Below are 22,065 nucleotides of genomic sequence, written 5' to 3'. Positions count from 1 at the left end.
TAGATTTTAAAGTTTAAATGAAATGTTAATTGCCTAACTACTGCACGCTTCCATTTAAAGAGGAATATTAGCATGCAATTGTTGGAATCCTTTTGATTCTAATATTGTTAGAGACAAGAGGCAGAGAATCACTCTCATTGTACAGCATGGAGTAAAAACAACAAACAAATAGCCAGCTTTATCCCTTAATCAGATCCATTCTCTTCTAGTTGAACTATCTGAAAATGGCACCCATCCAGAACATTTTAATCTTACAGCAGACAATCCTTTCCCCAGGAAGAATATACACAGTATAATATTTTTATCATCGAGTGTCAAAACAGCTGCTAGAAAAGTCCCACAGTTTGACTACCATTTAAATTTCCATTCCCTAAAGAAAGAATTATGAATGTTTGAAATGAAGTATTAGAAATGGTACATTCCCAAAAGAGATAGTCTTTTTTGTCTATGATAATCTCATTACTTCCTCATTAACTAAAACTTAATCCGAAGTAGGAAGATCAATTTGAGAAACACTTAAAACAATCAGCTTGGAACACTTGGAATAGTCACCCTGGCAGGGAGGGAGGCAATAGCTTGTCTGCTGTCTGGGTAGACAAGCAGACCCCTCCAGTCTTTGAATATTTTAAGTAGCAAATCCAAGATAAAAATAAACTTTAAAAGCACTTCCTACAGAAAAAAATTGCAACAAGCAAATAAAAATCATTTTTAAAAAGGTGATAAGGGACATTAGAAAGGGTAGGAAATGAAGTCACCCATGCCCATCGTGCAACCTTGAATCAAGGGAGTCAGCTGGCCTTTTGTTGCTTTGTTTTGAACAAAGCTTGCACAATCCATTTTCACTGACCAAATGCACCAACTCCCAAGTCAGCCAGGACTCCTGGTTTAACACACAAAGTTTAACTGAGAGAGGATGAAATGAGAAAATGCTGTGATGTCTTCAGCAGTTCATGGTCACAGAATGGTTTGGGTTGGAAGGGACCTCAAAGCCCCCCCCCCAGAGCCCCCCCTGCCAGGGTCAGGGACCCCTCCCTAGGTCAGGTTGCTCCAAGCCCCATCCAACCTTCAACACTGCCAGGGATGGGGCAGCCACAGCTTCTGGGGGCAATTCCTGGCATGTGGCTCAGCAATCAAGGACAACATCCTGCTTTTCTGAGCTTGACATAAATCCTGAGGTATCATTTACAGACTTTTGGACCTGAACACAAGAAATTTGCAGGTTTTTATATACTTCTAAATATTATTTATGTTCCATCTAGATTGATATTTATTACATTCATGTATAACAAAAAGTTACAAATCAATCAATATATTTGAATATATTAATTTAAACATTTATTGGACAAAGTGATCTGAATTATCCACTATATCACCCTGCAATTTTCTCATTACTTAAGAAATAACAAATGTATAGTTAAATTGACCTTTACATGTCTGACTTGTAAAGTATGTCTGCTTATTCACTAGGCTGTGTGCAAAGCAGGATATTTGTAATGGTGCAGTGAGCAACTTACCACTCTGCTGGCACCATCCATCAGATAAAAATGCTTAAATCTACATTACACATTTAGCAAGACAGAAGTAAAGATATTGTAATAGAAAGCTCCATAGGACCAATTTTCCCTGCCCTACTGAAAAGTATCTGGGCTTTGCCTTGACTTTTTTTTTTTTCCCTAAAGAAAAACAAAGCCTAAACCAAAGCTAGAAATCCTATTAAGGAATTCACATTAGTGGAAAAAAATATTTTAAAAAAATCACAATTTCATTAGCTCTTAAGGAATGTCAATTTTGGAACCTAACATTTCTGCCACCTGCTTTTCTAAAGAAAATTAAATCATTCACTGAAGACTGGGCTTAAAAAATTCTACACAAAGTATCCAATCACTGTTAAATCACAGCCCCATTGCTCTTTAGATAAATCAGCTGACAACTGACATGATTTTGTTTCCAGTGCTGCAAAATGAACAATTAGAAATATGCAGTTTTCAGAGTCATGACAGTTTTCGTCTAACTAGCTAAAGTCCAAATACTCTGAAAGCAGAAAGGAAAAAAAAATTACCTTTCTTGGCTTTATAGAATAAACCAGGTGACTTTAAGTTATCTTCACCTTTTGCACATGCTCCTGTCTTTGCTCTTGACTTCTCTATAGTGTTTTTAAGTATTTCTGCATACCCCATTTTCATGCTAGCTTTGTTTCTGATGCCTTTTTCTTTAAAACAAACCAACCTGCACGGAACTGACCCACTGCTGGGGGTCTGCTCCCCACAGCTCCCTGGCAGACCAGTCTGTGGAACCACTTCTTGATGAACTTCAGGCAGAAGTCAGCTGGTTCACTTTATACCCTGTGCAGGTGCAGGTTTTCTTCAGCAGTGCTTCCAGAGCATCCTGCTCCTTGAGCAGGTCCAGCTTCTCCTTCAGCTGAGATCCTTTTTGCTATGAACCCCTGCACGGGGCTACAGCTCTCTCAGCTGCAATGGGAGTTGCACATTTCTGGTTCTCTTTAGAAGCCATTTCACATCCGTCCTCCCGGACTCAACAGATCGCTGCCCAACCCCAGGCTGAGGTGAAGACACAAACGGGACCAGCAGCCATTTGGGGAGAGAGGAAGGTGAGGAGGCAGGAGCCTGAGAGTGAGTGCTGACACCAAGGGACCTGTATCTCTGTACCTTCAGCTGGCCAGGCTGAATTTTATGTGACAGTAGCATAGCAGGAGTCAGAGGAGAACATTTGTCTGCAGCCTGAGAGATAGCGAGCCAGAGGGATAGATCATTCATATGATTTAGAAGCCACTGCGGGTTATTCTGTCAGGAGCATCAGTATTGTTTGGTACAGCTTTTGCCATTCTGCTAAGCCAGATTTGCAGCTATGTGCAGGGAAGCACTGGCACAGCTTCACTTCAAATTGATGTATTATGTTGTCTGATATTCCACTACAAAAAACAAAGCATGCTTGCCTGAGGCCTGTCGTTTACAACCCTTGGGAATGTGCAGTACATAAATAAGAATTAATCATAATTTTGCATATTCATAAGGAGGCAAAGAAAATGTATAACAATCTCAAGATTTCAGTTTGAAATTCTGTATCCTTAATCTGATTAAAAAAAATTACAAATGTGTAAATTTCAGAATTTTTTTCTAGGCCTCATATACTGCCTAGTAAGAAGATGGGTAATATTTTATTCAGCTTAAGAATTGTAGCCAGTCAGCTGGCAACGTCAGTATGAACAGCACAGGATTTTACCAGGCCTTCCACTGTCCTTGAGCAGATATAAGCACCTGCATTCTCCAGAGCTGGGGTTTTTTTGTTTGTTTGTGGGATTTAGGGTGTGTGTGTGTTGTTTTGGGCTTTGCTTTTTTTTTATTTTTTTGAAGGCTGTCAGTTTCTAGAAAATTTTCCTACAAGCTTAGGACCTGAAAACCCACAAAGCAGAATGGCTGCTGATCAGTTTCTCTTTGTCAGACCTCCCACTCGGCTTCTCCGTGCATCCTCTCACCAAAGCATCATTTTGGCTGCTGCAGACCTTCTCATTTTTGTCAGATGCAGCAATACCCAGGACCAGCTCTGCCTGGGATGTGCAGAGGTGAGGAAGCCTCCTGGTTTCACAGCTATCTGGCTGCAGCAGCACAACTTACCCTGCCCTTCCCTGGCCACTTCTGCCTTCCCTCCCATGCAGTGCACTGCCCCAAATAAAATACCAACAAGACCACTCTCGGTGCTACACTGCAGGCTGAGTCAATATATTAGTTTCTTTTTCAATATACAGAATCCTGTTGTTTTGCCAAGAAAACAGTACTTTTCTCAAACCTGAATCACCTCAGCAACCGAGCTTACATTGTGGTCCTGCATGCTGCTGTTCCTCAGCCCTGCACCTTGCTGAAGCAGGTACCCAGGGTACATCACTGCTGCCAAAGGAGGAGGTCTCCAGGTCTCCCATTCCCTCCTTCCGTGGCTACCTGCAGATACCTTAGTGCAGGCACTAGAGGCAGGAACAAAAAGCTAGATCAGGACATTGATCCAATTAAAAAGAATAAGAGCGTATGTTGTGGGGAGGTTTCTGGGGAAACTGGATCAACGCTCTAATCCAGCTCACTGCACAGTTGCACAATCATGTTTGCTGGCACAAGGAAAGCAGGAGAGATACCATGACAAGGTGGCTTTGCCCCTTTCCACCCCAGCTGGCATTCAGCCAGATTGAAGTGGCTGTGTAATCAGAAGCTTGATGATCATGATGAGCACTTTGCAGGAGATAGAATCAAATATTCCTACCTGATGCTTCAAAGCCATGGAAGAAGAAAAAAAAACCCCAAAAAAACCACAAAAAGAACATGCAAACAGTTTGGCAGTATCCCAACAGTTTTCCTGAATAATTTGTTTTCCCACTGGGGGAGAGAAATCTGTACCACCAATAGAGTAGAAATTTTGAATGCCACCCTCTAAAACCTAAAGCTTCTGTAAAACCCCTCACTGAAACAGTGAAATGTCAGTCCACTTCTACTTCAGAGACACACCTCCCTAGTAGAAAAATAAAATAGCAGAATATAGATTACTTTTTTTGCCAAATGAAATTACAGTCTCCAAATTACTGAAGCCTATTGTACCATGATCGACCAAGTTGTGTGACATCAACACAACGGCTTGCAGGAACTTCTGAAATCGAATTGTAGGTTTTAATGAGGGGAAAAAACACATATCCAAGTAAATGTCCCTTATGAGCACTAAAGAGCTGCACATTTGTTCAGTCAGCCTACCATGAGCATTACTCTTTTCTACCATTACTTTTTTCCAAACTTTTGTAATTTCAGTACCTGTAATTTCAGTAACCTGAGATTACAGGTTGAGCAGGTAGCACTAAACAGTTTCCAGGAAAGAGAAACAAGGGCAGCACCATTTTTGTGACTGACACTGCTCTTCATAATCCCACATTTGTAGGGACCAAGCATTCTGAGCCAGCAGTTCACACTTTCTAGCCACAAGGCATGTTTGCTTACATCAAATGAGAAATCCTTGGTAACCTTGCACAATAAAAGAAATAATCACCAAAATTAAAGGTAGACATGTCAGTGTCCTGTAAGGAGTGTGAACATCTGTGGAATAAACAAACCAACCAACCAACCAGAAAAGAAAAACTACAGTTTAGATTCATTTCAGAATAGATTAAACAAAGCAAAACATATTAATGGTTTGAAATACTGAAGGAGCAAAACAGCAGCAAAACCAGAAAATACCTGTTAACTAAATTACTCATCTGAAAAGCTGCAAAACAAGCACAATAATTTTATAAGATTGAATTTAAGTCTCAAAAGAAAACAGAAAGGTTCAGAGGAAAACATGTCATGAAATTTCATAAGTTTTTTTAAACATGAATCAGTGCATTCTAAAAGGCACTGAGAATCAAAAAGATCATCTTGCTTCCAAGTCACATCCTGAAGGAGGTGAATAAAAAGAAATGGTACTTGTTTATTGCTTATTTAGGAGGTTAAACGTGTTTGATAAAGGCTACTATCAGCTAATGGAACGAGGAATCAAAAGAATCACTACACCAGAAGCTCTTTATATTGGAGGGTTAAGATGTGGTGCCTTTCCTTAACATATTTTCACCCTGTTGGGCTCAGTACAGTGATAAATGGGTTGGGAACTGATGGTCTGTGATATGCAAAAGTCAAATTAGATAATGCATTGGCTGCTCTGGGTGCCAAAACAAATAAAATTGCTATGACTGTATGACTAATACCAGATAGAATGAAACTGCTGTTCTTCACTGATCATCATTCAATACATTTGCAGATCTGACAGGACCTCAAAGTATTACTTTTAATTCTTTACACTTCTATTGTGCCAAAACAAACTGGCTCAAGATCACTTTCCCCTTCTCAACATTACTTCTTACCCTTTCCCATCTTGCCTAAGTGGCAAACTCTAAAATGCAGGGAGAGCTTGCAACACACGGCTCTGCAGGGATACAGGCATTGGAACAGCTTGTTCCATAATGCTGAAGGTTACCAGCCATCCACCTGGAAACACCCGGAGTCTGGAAGGCCTGGAGATGGCTTTATGCCACCTTTCATGTCCTGCCAGTAGACTCTTTCTTCCACAGTCACAATAACATTCAGAAATGCTTCCATTTACACAGGGAGGCAAGTAAGCTTCTCCATTTTCCAAATGTTATTACCTGCCAAGTAATAACAAGCCAGTGCAACAATATCCAAATTACAGGTTAAAACCAGCTGGGACTGACCTGAAGGTGATTTAGTGAATCCAGTACACCTTTGGTAGAAACAACCTTGCAACCAATGAGTCATTGCTCTCAGGTTCTGTGCTTTCCACCCCTTCTAGTCTATATCTGCTTATTCTGATAGCATGTTTTATGTTTCCTCTTCTGTTGCTGTCTGCTCCCATTTGACCTTTCCGCTGATCATCTTATTTCAACCTTGCTACTCTTTGTTTTACTGAGTTTCTTCTATTATTCCTCTGGACTCTGGTTTCCTAAGAGGCAGCTACCACCCTGGTTTAGTAACTTTTAATATCCATTTAACATAAAATGAAACACAAGATTTTCAGGGCAGTGAGGAATCAGGACACCTGTTAACAGCTGCCAACTGTTTTCCATCTGGCATATGATAACACTGTAGGAGTCTCTGCTATAGTAATCTATACAAATGGCAACAAATACTACAGACATGAAAAACTGTACCAATAGCCTACATAGTTCCCAGCATAGCAGATTACATTCCAAGTGGGAAATTACGAGAAGGGAACTATGTGAGTTCTGAGTTTCCATGTTCAGCTACACTCTGCTTCTTCACTGCAGTTCCTTTCTGAAGACATGGAAAGGGCATGGTCCTAGTTCTAATGCCAGTACTGATTAAACAACACCAGAGCTGTCACATGTCTGTATGCCAAGATAAAAATATGGTGCATACCATTGCATGCTAAACTGGAGAACTAATCTGGATGGGGAAAAAGAGAGAAAAGACATGAATAAAAATTAAGGTACCATTTTCATGGTTATTTTTCAGTGCGATTCCTACTGTCTGCTGCAGCATAACAGGGGAAGGTGTTTAATAGGACAAACCCTTAGGACAGCAAGGGTTATGCACTAAATTACATGTTAAATACAAGTCTGTGGGCTGGAGCCTCCTCATTGCTCTAGACAAGTATTAGTAAAAGATAAAAGAGTAAACAGAGTAAAACGAGGTTATGTGCCCTTCTGGGGAGATTCAGACAGCAATTTAATCTTGGCTTCTTTTAGCCGTTTACAGGACCAGCAGCATCATATTGTCAGTGAAGCAGGAGGTGTTCTGTGGCAGCTGTAACAACAGAGGACTGGGAGGGAGGAAGCGATCTCACCCAGAAAACCCCGGGAACCACAGGGAGCTCCTGCTCGGGACGGTCCCGTAGCTCAGAAGCAGACCAAGCACTTAACACACACGCCCTCTCACCTCAAACCCGTTCTTAAAGCGTTTTACAGAATCTGCAGACACATTCGCTGTTCTTTCCTTCTTCTATAATGCCCTGGGCCATAAACAGCTCGGCCAGTACTAGAAGCTCCAAAATGCTGACACTTCGAAACACTACAGAACGCATTTTTCTCACCATCCTCAAACGCCTCAACTCCTTCCGCCAGGGTCTGAGGGGGCTGCAGGCTCCCTGCGTGGCCAGCAGGTCCCCAGTGCCTGGCCAGTGCCTGGCCGCCCACAGCCCGACAGACCCGCGGACACCCCGGGATGGGTCACCCCCCGCTCCTCCGGCAGCAGCGCCCGCCCCGAGGGGCCCCAGCGGGAGAGTCCGGCCGGCGGCGGGAGAACGAGCACTGTGCCGGCCTCCGGCCTCGGGGAGCGGGACCCCCCGCAGCGGCCATTTTGCAACCGGTTGCTCCAGCCCCCTGCACTCCGCCCGCTGCCGCGCCGCGTACGGACACTCACCGCGAGGAGACTGGCGGGATCCGCGGTGGCGCCGGAGAGACAGGCGGTCTCCGCCGGCGGGCAGTCCCGGCTGCGGCTCCTTCGGGCGAGGAGCGGGGCCTGCACGTCCCCTCCCGTCTCCTGTCCCGTCCGCCGCGACCCCCGGGCTGAGGGATGGCGGCGCCTTCCCCTCACCGCCTCACGGCATCGGTAACCATGGCAACCTCAAGTCCTGCCGCCATTGGCGGATTTAAGGCCAGGCCGCGGCCAATGGGGTGTCACCCTGCGCCGCTGCTGGCCAATGGGCGCGGGAGCAGGGCAGGGCGCCGCATGACGTAGCGGGCGGGGCGGGGCTCGGGCAGGCGGAGCGGGCGGCGGGGCTCGGCGGGGCCGGCGCCACCATGGAGACCCCGGGGTAGGGCCCGCCGCGGCCCCCGGTGCTCCGCGGGGCCGGCCGCGCCGCCGTGTCTGCGCGGTGAGTGGGCGAAGGGCGGCGGGGAGCTGGCGGGTGGGACGGGGTAGGGCTGGGCGGGAAGCAGGCGAGGCGGCGGAGCCGGCCGGCGGAGCCTGGGGCAGCGGGGCCGAGGAGCCGCCGCCTCCGGTGGACCCGCGCCCTGCCCGCTTTCGCCCCGCGCCTCCCGCGCTGCCGCCGCTGCCTGCCCGCACCGCGCGGGCCCTGCGGGCGGAGCTGCCGCCGCCCGGCCCCTGCCCCGGGCGTCGATCCCTGCACCGGGTGGGAGCGCGGGAGCCGCGGGGCGGGCGGGAGCAGGTGTGCGGACCGGGCCGGGGGCTCGCAGCGGCGGCCGCGGAGCACGGGCCCCGCGTCTTCCTCCCCGGCGCGGCGGCTTTCCGCGGTGGCGGGGCGAGTCCGCGGCGGATGCGCATCCCCCGGCCGCGCCGTCTGCACGGGGAGATGCGGGAGTCGCGGCGGGCAGGGCCGACCCCCGCACCGCCTCGGACCGCAGCGGCCCGGGTGGGGCTTTGGCGGAAAGTTTGTGGAACGGGGGCGGCGGCGGGGGCTGCGGTCCCGTCCAGGCAGGGCTCCGTGCCCGGTGCCGCCTCGGTGGTGGCTGCGGGCGGGACGTGTCCTCCCCGGTCCCGTCCCTCTCCGGGGGGCTCCGGCAGCCCCATATGACCGCACACGGTGCTCTGAGCCGGGCTGCCCCCTGTCCCTATCCCGGGCGGTCTCAGTCCCTCCCTCCCTGAACACGCTTGAAATGTGTGAAATTGTTTTAACCTCTGCGTGTCCGCTGCCCCTCGGCTGCGTGTGCCCTGGGGGCATCCGGGGGCTGCACAGCCCTCCTGCCCGCGCAGAGGGAGCACCGCTCCTCAAGGTGAGGACTTCTCGTAGGAGTTTGTTTTCCTCTCTTTTTTTTTGCTAAAAAAACCCTAAGGAGAGCGGTAGCTGCTGTGCTACATGCAGGCATCTGGCGAGCGTCGTGGCACGCGTGGGCATGTGCTTGCTGGCCACCTGCCCGCGGGACGAAGCCAGCTTGAGCGGCTCCATCGGGGGTGAGCGCATGGCTGGGGGCACACCGGGGGGTCCGGGCTGGGGCAGAGGGGAAATGAAGCCTCGGGAGAGTAAAATTGATACTGACATTGGACCCCGGCTGAAACATCGCCTGTAGGTGATTGTGATTGGTGTGGAAGGTAGAAACGGCAAGTGCCACGGGAAAGCATCGTGGAGGCATTGAGCTGGAGATCTCTCTGGTCCCTCTCCCCTCCCAGCCAGCGCTTCAGAACACATCAGTATCTCAGGAGGGAGGAACTGGTGTGTTTCTGGAGTGCTTCAATTCGGCTCATGGACCTTTGCACTTTTTTTTTTTTTTTTTTTAATAACGTTCTGCTCCGTGTTAATTTTGCATTAGTCATTGCTTCAAGATTTGACTGTTTGAAGGAAAAGGTGTGGCTAGACTTGCAGCAGTAACATTTCATTAACTAGCTCTCCAGTTTCTTCAGCATTCTTGTCTTTTGATAACTTGAAGTTCAGAGATTAGGAGGGGACAAGGGTGGTAGCATTTTTGAGTTAAATGCCAAATCTTCACCAAGATAAAAATATGGGAATATACTAATTTTAAGTTTATGGAGATAGACTAATTGGTCTTGTCTGTTACATTAAAAATGGGAGGAGTGTGTTTTGGGGTCAGAAGCTTATTGTTGGCATTGACATACTTGAGTATCTCAGTTAAATGTTATATTCATTTGCCTGTAATATTGTAACCTGTCTGTGAAAAGACAGATTGCAGCTACTTTTTACTTAAATTACGTGTAAACTGCAATTTTTTTACTGAAATGAGTTGCTATTTTTATTTTTAGTTAAGGTAGAACAGCTGAGGGGCCTTTCCCAGTAAAAAAAAAAAATGCCTTTTTTCCTTTCATCTTGTTAGATGTTAAGGATAAACAGTGGTAATAATAATAATAGAAATATGATAAAACACAGTTGGAACAAGTTCATGAAAGAGTAGTCTTCTATAAGGTGAGAATTTGTTCTAAGCTTTCTAAAAACGTTGACAGTATAACATGCCTTTTCTTTGCTTTTTTAGTAGTAGTGTGAGGTCCTCTGTGGAGGAAACACTCTGCATACTAACAAAATGGGAAACATAAATAAGAACTTTATGTGCTTCTACTTCACTTTGTGTAGGTTGTTTAAATACATTTCTACACAGTTGGAAGGCTAAAGCCATACCAGAAAGATGGTTTTCTGTGAGTGCTGTCTTGGCATTTTTTTCTTAATTGTGATGCTGAAAATTAGGAAGTTGTGCAAGATTTTTTTTTTATTTTTTTTTTCTTGGTGCAAGAAAGCACTGGCTTGGGGAACTCTGAGCTTTAGCAGAGTTGTTATAGGTGTAGTCAAGAACAATCGAGTTTATTACCAGAAAGTAGTTATTGTAATATGATACAGAAAAGTCCCTAAAAAGCAAGCAGAGCTCAGGTTACTTGTCTGGAAAAAACACCTCTGAGCTTGTTATCAGACATACTTTGTATTGGTCTCATTTAATTTCTTACTCTTTTCAATCGAGTCAGTCTGTCTAGGTTAAAACTGGATTCCTTGGTACCAGAGGCTGCTCTCCTTTTAAGTTATTTACGACTTGGTTAAGTGGAGCAGTGCCCCATCCCAGAGAGGCTTTCCTAGCAGAAGGTTTTAGTTAGGTGTGGCAGCAGGGAGTCCCTGGTGGTGACCTGGACCTTGTCCATCCAGGCAGCCCCTCTGCACCCTCCTCTCTGCAGAACAGGGGGTGAAAGGCTGTGAGCTTGGGAGGGCAGCCTCCTTTGCCAGGGTTTGGTGGGAAGCAGCTTGTGAGAGTTGGAGCAGGAAGGATGTGTTCTGTTCTCTCGGACAAGAAACACCCCTGTGTCTCCTGAGGAACTCGTGCTGGTGTGGCTTGGAGTTTGGGTGAGTTTATGTGGGGTTTTGTCTCTAACGAAAATAAGGCAGGAAATCCAAAAGGAATCCATACTGGTTCAAACTCTACTAACTGGGGAGGGGAAAAAACTGGGCTGGTGTAGCTTCATGTGCAAGTGATCAGGAAGCCAGACCTGAAACTAGAGTTTTGGGGCATGGCATGTAAACATTGTTTGCAACTGTTCCTATCTTGATTGCCAAGATTGCTGACAGTGGGGCTGTTCAAATACTAGTGAAGATGGAGAGTAAATACACGAAAACCCCAAGCAGAGAACCAGAGCCCCAGGGAGCAGCCCTGCCCATCAGTTGCCTGTCTCTGCAGCACAGTGGGGCTGGAGGGGCTGCCAAGCACTCGGCGGTCTCGGGGCCTGCTTGGTAGTTTTTCTGATTCTTGGCTGCTTTTCCTAAGGCCTGTGGTATGTCCTAGTTCAGTGGATAACTTCAAATGGAATACTCGTTTATTCTGCTCGGGGGAGGTTTGCAGAGGGAAGGAGGGAGGAGATGGATGAAGACAGCCGAAAGCTGCCTCTGCTGACCTTCCCAAAGCTTTTGTCTGCACGGAAGAAAATCGCAGCTTCTTGTCACTTACAATCTCTGCTGCTGGCACCAGCGTGCAGACCTTTGCTTGGCTCCCACTCACCGCCTCTCTCCACCCTCAGCACTCGCTGCCTTTTCTTCCCCAGCAGAGGAGAGGCACACGTGTGTTTGGGAGAGGAGGGAGGACTCCCCCCGGTTCACAGTGCACTAATTCAGTTTTTAATAGTGAAATCGCCAACGTTTGTCATGAAAAGGAGAGGCTGAAGGAGAAAGCTCTCTGCACGGTGCCTGGCAGAGGGGCTGCTGCTCTCGGAGGCAGGACGTGCCTTTCCAGTCTGGCGGAGGAGCCGGCATGTGTCCCAGGGTCAGGGAGGTGACTCCAGCTCAGGCTTGTCCTCCTTTCAGGATCGGCTCCGTGAGTCAGCCCTCCTCTTCCTGAAGAGCACAAGGCCTTAAACCAGCTGGGCCAGTTTGCCAGGCCTGGCCTCACCTGCCCTCCCCTTCTTCCCCAGCAAAGGGCTGTCTGGGGAGAGACTATCTGGTCATTCTCGTCGCATCCCTCTCAGGCACATGAAGACAGCATCACTTTGGGAAAAGTTAGGGGAAATCCATTCCTAGTCTTTTGGTATTTCTTAAAAAGATTCCTTTTTAACATAAGTTTCTAAAGAAGGTTGGGTATACTTTTTAATATACATTAAATACACCTCTTTTTGTTGTGATTTTAAGATGTAGTCATTACAAAAGAAAGTTTATTGTTTGTTTTTTTTTCAAAATGTCTCCATGGCCATCTCTTACAGATCTCCACATTTTTAGTTTACACAGCATTTTACGTAGTTTTTACCTAACACTAGAAGTTGAAGACCAATCAACTCCCTGCTTAATAGCTTTTAAAAATCGTTTTAGTGGTGCCATTCTTTTAGTGGAGAAAATAAAACCGTGAGCTATTACTTCTATTGAGAGTAATTGATTCATTCTTCAAGCAATAATTAAAATCAAGACTTGCTCCCACACCCCCATGTAGTAGGGTCTTTTTCTTGTAAAAGACTTGTAATGTAAGTGTTCCAACTGAAATGTGAGTTTTCTTGAACTTTAAATCAACATTATAGCTAATCTAATATTCTGATTGGTATTGTGATTAATTCATTATTAAAGTGAAAAAAGGAACCTATTGTAAGCCCTTTGAAGGTGTACAAGCTGACGCTTGCTCTCTGCATTGCAGCTCCATGGGGGGATTTTTAGTGTAGTTACTGTTTATGCAGTTGTGAGGTGGTAATTGTGGGCAGTGAAAAAAATTACCCTTTAGCTATGGGATCTGGGAGGCAGATGGTTCCTAGACACTGTATAGTTGTCTAATTAGCTAGCTTTACTGTTTGTTGAGTTCTTACCCAGGAGTTTAGGCTGCCAGGTCCCCGTTCCCTTATGAGTGAGGTTCATGCCCAGTGTTATGTGTGAAAGCTCTGGTGGGATGCACTTCTCTGGAGGGGACTCGGGCCAGCTGACAGCAGGGCAAAGCAGCAAGAGCCACTCTGTGGTGTCACTCTGGGCCAGTAAATGTCCTTAGCTTAGCTGGAGGCATTTCCAGAGACAGTAGGAGCAAGAGGGGATGTCCTGAAGAAGATGAAGGGGCCAAAGGAAAGAAGGCAGGACCAGTTTTTCTAGTGCAAGGAAGGGTAAGAAGTAGCAGGGATCTGGGGAGCAATGCAGAAAGGGAGAAAAGCTGGACTGTGGTGCCAGACATGGCTTTGATCAGAGGAGTTTCAGCTTTAAGGAAATAGGGAAGACGCATTAGAAAAATTCTGGATTTCTGTTTGGTTTTGTGGGTACAAAAAACTTATCCTCTCACCTTCTTAATGAAGCATCATGGCACAGGTGGTGTGGAAAGCCTTAGGCTTGTGCCTATGCTCTGTGCTATGTACACCTGTGCTATGCTTTTAAGTTGTGTTTTTTTTTAAATAAATGTACTCAAAAGCATTTGTATTACATGTTCCAATAGAAATCAATACCTTAATTTGCCTTAAATGATTTCAGTCTACATCGTCTCTCTTGTAAGTATAATGAGAATGGGAGGCTCTCCAGCTTGCTGGGGCTTCACAGCCCTTCCTGCCCGGGATGGAGGCAGCAGGCAGCGCATCCTATGTGCTCCTGAAGGAATCTCTGCAGTTCCTCTTCTGCTGGCAGAATATTCTGTTTCTGTGTAATGCATGGATCGAATATTGGTGCATTTGTCACCAGGAGGGCACTGGTGAGCACAGTTTGGTGCAGCCAGCTCTGCCGGTGTGCTCCCTGCTTGGCACCGGGCATCCCCTGGGAACTTCCCCTTGCTGATACAGTATAACCACAGGATACAAATTCCCAGGTTCTTCTTCCCGGATCGATTCCTGCATACAATGCTGTTACTGATAGATCTTACCTAATATGCTGAATTTCAGTACAGTGTTTGCACTTAGAATTAACTCTTTTGCAGGTTTTGTAGTCATTCCAGTTTGGAAAAAACCAACAGTACAAGTTCGCTGATCTCTGAAACTATTTCACACAAATTATAACTCTCTGACTTCCATGTCACTGCTTAGAAATGGAGTGTTTAATATCTTCCACAAAAATGAAACCAAGATGTTGTATGCAGTGCAGTTGGTTTCAAGGGCTTGTGGACAAGTGAAGTGCTGGAGTGTTAATTGGGGAAATGCAGTGTAGAGAAGTGTTTATGTGTTACTGTTCAGTGATCATCTTGTGCAGATTCCTATTCAAGCCTTGCATGCTATTTAAAGATATATATAGATAGGGAGACAGATCTGAAAAAGAGTTAATTTGTTAATCTTTTTTTCTTTACAACAAAATTGCCAGTTTTTGTTCTTACAAAAATTAGGCAATAATATTTAAAAAATAAACAACCTGAAATTATATTTCATTGATTCTGTCACACTGCCTAAACTCCAAATTAATGTGCCCTTTTGTGGAGCAGAGAGAAACCTGTGCTCTACAGAACTTGCAGACAAAAAGGAAAAATTTAATCAGAAAGATGAAACAAGTGGAGGAGAAGAGGTCAAGGACATGACTTTTTGTAGCACATACCTCCTTCCATGGTGCTTGTGATCCAGGAACAATGCTGAGTTGTTGGTCTGTATTATTTGATACAGCCTTAATTGAAGATACTCTAAAAGAATTTGCCATCTGTTGCTGCTCTATATCCTTCACATCAAGCTTTGTCCTCATAACTAATATAATGAAAATAACTAGTGCCATATTTTAGCTGAAATAGAAAATATTGGCATGTGAGATAATTGATACAGTACATTATTTGTTTCTGGGAGAGTGTTTGTATTTCAAACAGAAATGAAAAAGCATGGAGCCCAAGCATTTCAGATTAGTTCACAGGTCTGAGATGTTTCTGTTTCTCTATGCTATTTGGATTACTCAAAAAGAAAGTTACTAACTTGTAAGTTAGTAAGTTTTGCCATTGTTTTTTAGCATAAACCAGAGCAACAACATGCACTGAGATTTGTGAGATTTCACTGTAACTAAATACAGTCTTTTTCAGAAGATACTTTAAAAAGTCATTGCTTAGAATTCTTTACAGAGTAGAAAGATGCAGAAATGTACTGTGGTTCAAAGACTTGAGATTTTTTTAAAGCAAGTTCTGAACCTCTGGTGGAGAGCACTGCCTGTTGTGGGATGCTTTTTTGTTCAGGCTGATGCAATCAGAGTTCCAATGCTGATACAGTTTTTTAATACTATAGCGGAGCATGGAGTTCATTAAGCAACACAAAAACATTCTCCAAGTCATGTACTGACACTGAAAAAAAAAATTAAAAACCAACACAAAACCCAAAAACTGCTGTGAAACACAAAAAAACCCATCTCAGAGGTACTTGGTAGCCCAATGCATGTTGAATTATCAGGACAGACTGAAGGCAGGAATCAGGTTTGTCTGGTGAGCTGCTGAGCTTTATTTTAGCCAAGCCTGAGTGCTTAGACAGGAGCAGGAAGATGCTGACCTTCAGTCAGTTCCTCCTGCACTAACAAAGTGTCAACATTTGCTCCCACGGTGTGACAAGATAACCCTTGATATTAAACTTAATATATTTATTGGTATTCTTAATGACTAGATTGCTTATATCTATTTTACTGGAGTAGGTGTAAAAGAAGGTACCTTAAATCACAACTTGCATGCTTCTAGGACATGTCTAGTCCATCAGGTTTAGAAAGCCTTGCCTTAGTGATACAGTTCACTGTATAACTTTGTATTCTGTTATTAAGTTGTCTTGTACTACGAGTATATGGATTTATTCTATATTATAGATACTTATTAGTTTATGTCAGAAGGACTGAAATTTTAATTAGAGAACAAAGAGACAATTTTTTTGTTTGTTTGTTTTAGATAGCAAAGATAACCCAAATTACTCTAATTTTTCCAGAGTTTTCCTCTGGTTTCTGTTCATGTCAAAGCACCACAGGCATCAGGTTACAACAGAAGAAAAATATTTTGTTATGGTAATATTCTGGATAATTTTTGTTATAGAAAATTGAAAATAATGCCTTATTGTATAGCATCACTGTGGTTTTCAGTTAGTCCTATGCACATCTTCAGAGATGAAAACTTTTGATGAAAAATATCAGGTAGACTGGTTAATTTACCTGCAGCTTTAGTGTCAGGATGAATCAGTGCAGTAACATTTCTGTAGCAGGTGGTTGTTTTGTTGGCTTTAAAGAACACCTGTGAGTCCTCAACTTCTCAGTGTTTGGGCTTTTTTTTCCCTGGTATTTAGTGCTTGGTGTCTTTTTGAATTGTTTTCTCAATCTTGCATGTTATGATGGAGTGCTGTGAAAACTGTCTTTTGCTATGCAGACACTTTCTACATTTTGAGGCATAAACTTGATGTTTTCTTTGTGAATGGAAGCTAAGATTGGTCATGCTTTAGAAGGCTGTCACTGTATGAACACTTGGGACAGCATGTCCTCCAGTCATGTTTGGGAACGGGAGCTCAGAAACACTTCATCCTACAGTGAAACACATTCTTTCACTTGTATATTTCTTAAAAAACAAAATCAAGAACTAGTAACAGTAATCGGATATTCTGCAATTTCCATGCCTCTCTTGGAGCCAGTAATTTGCTCTGCATGGTCATAAGCAAACCTTTTTACCCCAGGTTCACTGGAACAAGGAGGTGGTTGGTAAAATGGTTTTACTGCTGTCTGTGTGGCAAACAGCCACCTGCCTGCTCAGGCTTTTATTTCAAAATACTTGATGTGTCTGTCTCACTTCCAAGTCTTCAGGTGGGCAAACCTAAACATGTCAGAGGAAGGGGAGACAGGACACAGAGCATGCACCCTGGTTCTGCTCTTCCCATGGAGGCTGCTGTAGCCTTTATCTCCTGAGTCAAAACCAACCCCCTGATGCCCCAGGTAATTTGGACATTTCACGGAATTATAGCCAGGCAAGAGATTTTTATCATAGGTGCAGAAATGCCTTTTTGTTCTAGAAATTCAAGTGTGGTGTGCCCTTTTCCCCCCAGTATGAATAAATAATAAGTGTGAAACCTCTGCTACCATTCATTAACTAAGCAGCAACCAACTTCAGACCCTCTGCTCTGGCAATTTACAACAGCCTCAAAAGGGAGGGAGCAAAGATGTAGCTGTGATAACTAAATCTTCCTAACTTTCTTAATTTTTACAACTTATATTTTATCAACCCTCTCGTTGTATGACTGTCTTTTACAATTACATGTATCAATTTGTTTTACAACTTATGGAATCCTTATGGAATATTATAGTATGCTGAAATTCAAAACTCTTGAACTTGCCTGGCCTGTATTTCAGAATCAAGTTTTGGTTCCAGAAAACAGATAACTAACTATTATTCTGTAATATCTTAAATATTGGTGAATTAGGTTGCCTTTCAAAGAACCTTACTGAGGGACAGCCTTGTATGGACTGAAGTTTAGACTTCTTACTGGTGTGAGTGTGAAACAGTTCGATGTGATGTTGCCTCATGATGTAATATGTTAAATTTGTAATGCTTGTGACTTAGTAGAGCAACTATGGCCTTGACCACACTGACTCCAAACTGAGCAGACAGATCCTCATTTAATCCCAGGTGAACTTAGACCAACATGTGAAGTCTTACTATAAAAATTACAGTCTTACCATAAAAACTGCAAATACATCTTGTACCTTTACACATGACGGAACCTGAACACATGATTCTAAAAATCCTGTTGATGTCCAGGTGTACTTGGCATTGTTAAAGTGCTACAGGTGGATGCTAAAAATGTAGCAATAGCTTTGATTATTAAATTCAACTGCTGAATGAGTGTGTATATTTTATTCAAGAGCCCTAATTGAAGTGGCCCAACCACAGAAGGAAAGCAAGCAAATCCCTTTGATTTCACCTTAACATTTTCCAATTGCAAAGAAGCCAGCAGGATATGAATCAAAACAATGCCAACAGTAAATACATCCCAGAGGAGCTGGCTACTTTCTGCTGTCTTAACTGTGTGGCTGGAGCAGTTTGACTTCCCCTGTGATTTTATTTGTATACCACTGTGGCCTTTTGCCATAAGAAAAAGAAAATTTGGTATACCAAAATGATAGGAATCCACTCTAAGGACCCTAACAGAACAGGAATGAAAATAGCCACCAGTATTTCAAATCTAAAGTGATTTCTTTTTTCACTTTTCTTAGATGTTCTTTACACTGAGAGATTTCCTAATTTATGCTTATAAATTTCTTTACTGTCATTTAAGACCCACTAGGTATTTTCTCAAATGTTTCCTTATCCTCATTTTTACCCTCAGGTATTCAGAGAAAACAGTATTTCCCCAGTCTCTGATTCATAAGGTTTCTGCCTGCAAAAATGGAGGGTTTGGTCCCTTTATCATCATGACAACCTTTGAATTGAGTCAGACCAGCACAGCCAGCTGAAAATGTGAGAAACAAGACCTCTGCCAGGCACTGGGTAAACTTTTATTCCATTACAATGGAAACAACACTGTTGGAAGTGTATTTTTGGTATGTTCTACAATGCCATGTGCCATTACTGAGGTCATCTCACAGGAACACCTGATGAGTCCTTATTCTTCTCGCCAGCCACTTCTTAGCAATGACCTTATTGTCTATTACAGAAACTTTCAGAACAGCAGAAAGAGTAATTCCTTGAGGTCTTCCTTAGTAACATGCATGCTTAATGCCTCGAGCCCATCTTATCTACCAAAGCCCTCCAAATTTGGAAGTTGTATAAAGGCCAGTTGTTTTGCCAGTGTTAAACATGGTCAATCACAAGGGAATTTTGGGTGGAGAAACTTCTTTCCAGGTGGAGCTTCTTACTAAAGCTACTTCTTGGTCTTCATTCCCATAAATAGGCTGAATCCATAAACATGATCCTTTGAAAATAGAGACCACATGTAGCTTAATCTTTCCTAGCCACCTGGTGGGGTATCACCTGACTGTTTTCTCTACAGACAAATGTTTTTGTTACTCTTGGAATTTCTTAGCTACTTTGGCAAGTCTTGTTTGGCTTGATAGTCTGCAGCTTTCATATAATTCATAATATTTGACTTGGAAAACAACAGTTCTCAAAATTCATGGATGTGTAGATTTCTCCTTGCCCCTTTGGGTGCTCTATGTTTTGCTTTTATCTCTGTTAAAGTAGATATACTTCCCAGATAAATAATACTTTGTTGGCTTGAGTGTAGGATGTGTGCTTCTGTGCATTTTCTATTGTACTTCCTTGCAAAGACACAGATTTGTCTGGTAGCAATAGTATCAGGCAGTCCTACTGAACTCAGACAGTTGATTTCAGTGTATTATTTTCTATTTCATAAGGTATGTTCTTCAAATAGATTACTTGAGTTACAGGCCTGCCTACTTAAATTATCCTTCCATTTAAAATTTAAATTAGACTATAACAATGTGGTCCATGGCTATTCGGGCAACTAATTTTTTTTCTGTTATGTTTTTTTAGGCTTGAGTTTGTTGAGTAAGTAATCATTTTTGTTGGTTTAATTTTGTCAGTTTAAATATCCATGAATTTAATCCCTGTGCCCCACCATTATGATGATTATTCATGCATCAATCAATGGGTAGAAAAGCTGTGTCTTACAGGACCAGTTTCCAGTGGTACTTGGTTCTAAGCTGGAAGTTTGAGGTGCCACTACAAGGAGCTCCCTTTTCTTTGCCGCGGGAGACTCACTACACATCGTGTTGTGGTTCTGCTGCAAACTCTGTCCCTTTCCCCATGAAGAGATAGCAGTTATGGCAACAAACAGCCTGCAGAGACCTGACTTCTCCCTGAAGCTGAGAATGACTGTTCCTGTCTTTATAAGTTTGCTGTGGTCTTGCATTCACCGATGGATTAAGTTCATAACTAATAAGTTGTAAATACCACAAGACAGTCTGTTGTGGAGACATTTAATCCATAGTTTGATAATGAAAACTTCCTATTTTGTAGCTTTGAGCATGCTATACTTGTTGTGGACCTAAGTCATTCCCTCCTTTGTGACTAGGTCATCAGTGGGGTTAAATCATCAGTTCTTCAGAACTGGCATTTGTGTTGCCATTCCAGTAAATGAAGTATTTCAGTATTTCAGTTTCATGAGAGCTTGTTTGGGGCTGTGAGGTCTGAAGCCTTGGCTGTGAGGTGTTACTTGGTGACAACTGTGGAACAAGTAAACAGCCTCCTTCCAGAGCTTTGTCCCGTGCCTGTTCTACTACATTTACCTTCATTTAAAGGCTTTTTGTGTCTAATTCCTGTTGAGGACAAGAGTCGTGGTGGTGATGGCCTCAGCCAAGCTGCGCTCTCCAAGATGGAGGCCACTGCCTGTGTGGGTCTGGGCCATGCAGCATGGCGGCCCAGCCCCAGGAGCCCTCCTGCTGCTCTCCGTGGGCCTCACAACCCTCTGGGGAGGCAGCCAGGGTGTCCCGGGCCAGGCTGTCACCCTCCTGTCATTCTGTGCCTGCCTGTCCCGTGGCGGGCAGGGCTGCTGTGCTGGGGTGGAGGGGATGGAGGTGGCTGCTCCTCCAGCACCCCGGGCATGGCTCCTGCTCCAGCTGCCCGAGGGGACCTGGGCTGACAAGATGAGGCTTGTTCCATGGGTCTGACAAAATATCTGGGAACATCCTTCCTGTGGCTCAACAAGAGGATGCTGACAGCAACACCGTGTTAGGACTGAATACAAATGGGACAAGGCAGTGTGTGTCTTTACCTCAGTGTGTTTGGACATGTTGATCTGCACTCTGCTACTAGCCTTGATGAAATCTACTTGTGAAAGGTATAAAAACAGATTTTGGCAATGTTCGTGGGGAGGTTTGTTGAGAGTTATTTGGAATTAACCAGCAGCATTACTGTAGAGAAACAAGTTAAAAACTGTATTTGCCATTGTGAGGAAAAGATGTCTTTAGAAACGTCATTTGAAGAAATAATTATATGCAGATGGTTTTAGCCGAGTTTTTGTAGTGCTTTTGTTTGAGAGAAGTTGAGTGTTACACATTTCCCTTAAACAAGAGAAGCCAAAGGTAGATTTTTGGGCCTGTTTTTGCCCATCCTTTGCTGGGTATGTGAACATTTGCTCTGACGTTTGAGCTTTACCTGTGTGGTCATAGGAACACAGAACTAACAGAGAATGTACTAGGCAAAAAGAAAGAGCAAAAAAGAGGTTAAACCTTCTGTCAAACCTCTTCTGTGCCTTTGCTGAAAAATTCTGTTTTAAAGCTTTTTGATTTGAAGTTGTGTGTCTCACAAATAGAAAAGCAAAAAATGGAGTTAGGTAGATGGGTATTGAGTTAACATCTCTAATTTATCTATTTCATCCTGCTCTCTGTAAGACTGAAAACATAACTATTACCTGCCTTAAAACACTCCACTGAAATGTTTTGGTTTTAGGTAGCATAAATTATAAATATTTTCAATTCCTGGAATATAGTAATAGGTGTTATTTGTTGATTCTTCCTCTTTCAACAGCACTGGTTTTAGTACTTTATTCTGCTGAAGGGTGTTTGGGCTTTGCTGGCTTGGGGTTCTTTCCTGCCTGGTGCTCAGCTGCTTCCTTCTGCTTCCTCTGCAGTGCTCAGAAAGTTCAGTTCAAGAGCAGCTAGCTGAAGTTGTATATGTTTTTATGAAGTGTAAGAAAGACATTCTAAAAATGGAAAGATATACTTCTAACTACAATTACTATTTAAACATTATACAAAATAGCAATCTTGCAAGTTCTGGAAGTGCATTCTTTTCTGCTG

At 43.8% G+C, this 22,065-nt stretch overlaps 2 protein-coding genes across 3 annotated transcripts in view; one reads left to right on the top strand and one right to left on the bottom strand.

Annotated features, from left to right (window-relative positions):
* CCDC148 (coiled-coil domain containing 148) overlaps window positions 1-8,016 on the bottom strand; it is a 41,607-nt gene extending 33,591 nt beyond the window's left edge. The window contains exon 1 of the mRNA XM_030454522.1: window positions 7,923-8,016. The gene's annotated coding sequence lies outside the window, so the exon portion shown is untranslated. The remainder of the gene's footprint in view (window positions 1-7,922) is intronic.
* A 268-nt stretch (window positions 8,017-8,284) lies between these two features.
* PKP4 (plakophilin 4) overlaps window positions 8,285-22,065 on the top strand; it is a 60,116-nt gene continuing 46,335 nt past the window's right edge. The window contains exon 1 of one of the 2 annotated variants that reach the window (XM_030454192.1): window positions 8,285-8,376. The gene's annotated coding sequence lies outside the window, so the exon portion shown is untranslated. The remainder of the gene's footprint in view (window positions 8,377-22,065) is intronic. The other variant, XM_030454193.1, reaches the window with a different exon arrangement.

Source organism: Calypte anna, chromosome 7 (genome assembly GCF_003957555.1).
Source record: "Calypte anna isolate BGI_N300 chromosome 7, bCalAnn1_v1.p, whole genome shotgun sequence".
Classification (NCBI taxonomy): Eukaryota; Metazoa; Chordata; class Aves; order Apodiformes; family Trochilidae; genus Calypte; species Calypte anna.
This window is presented reverse-complemented; position numbering and strand designations above follow the sequence as displayed.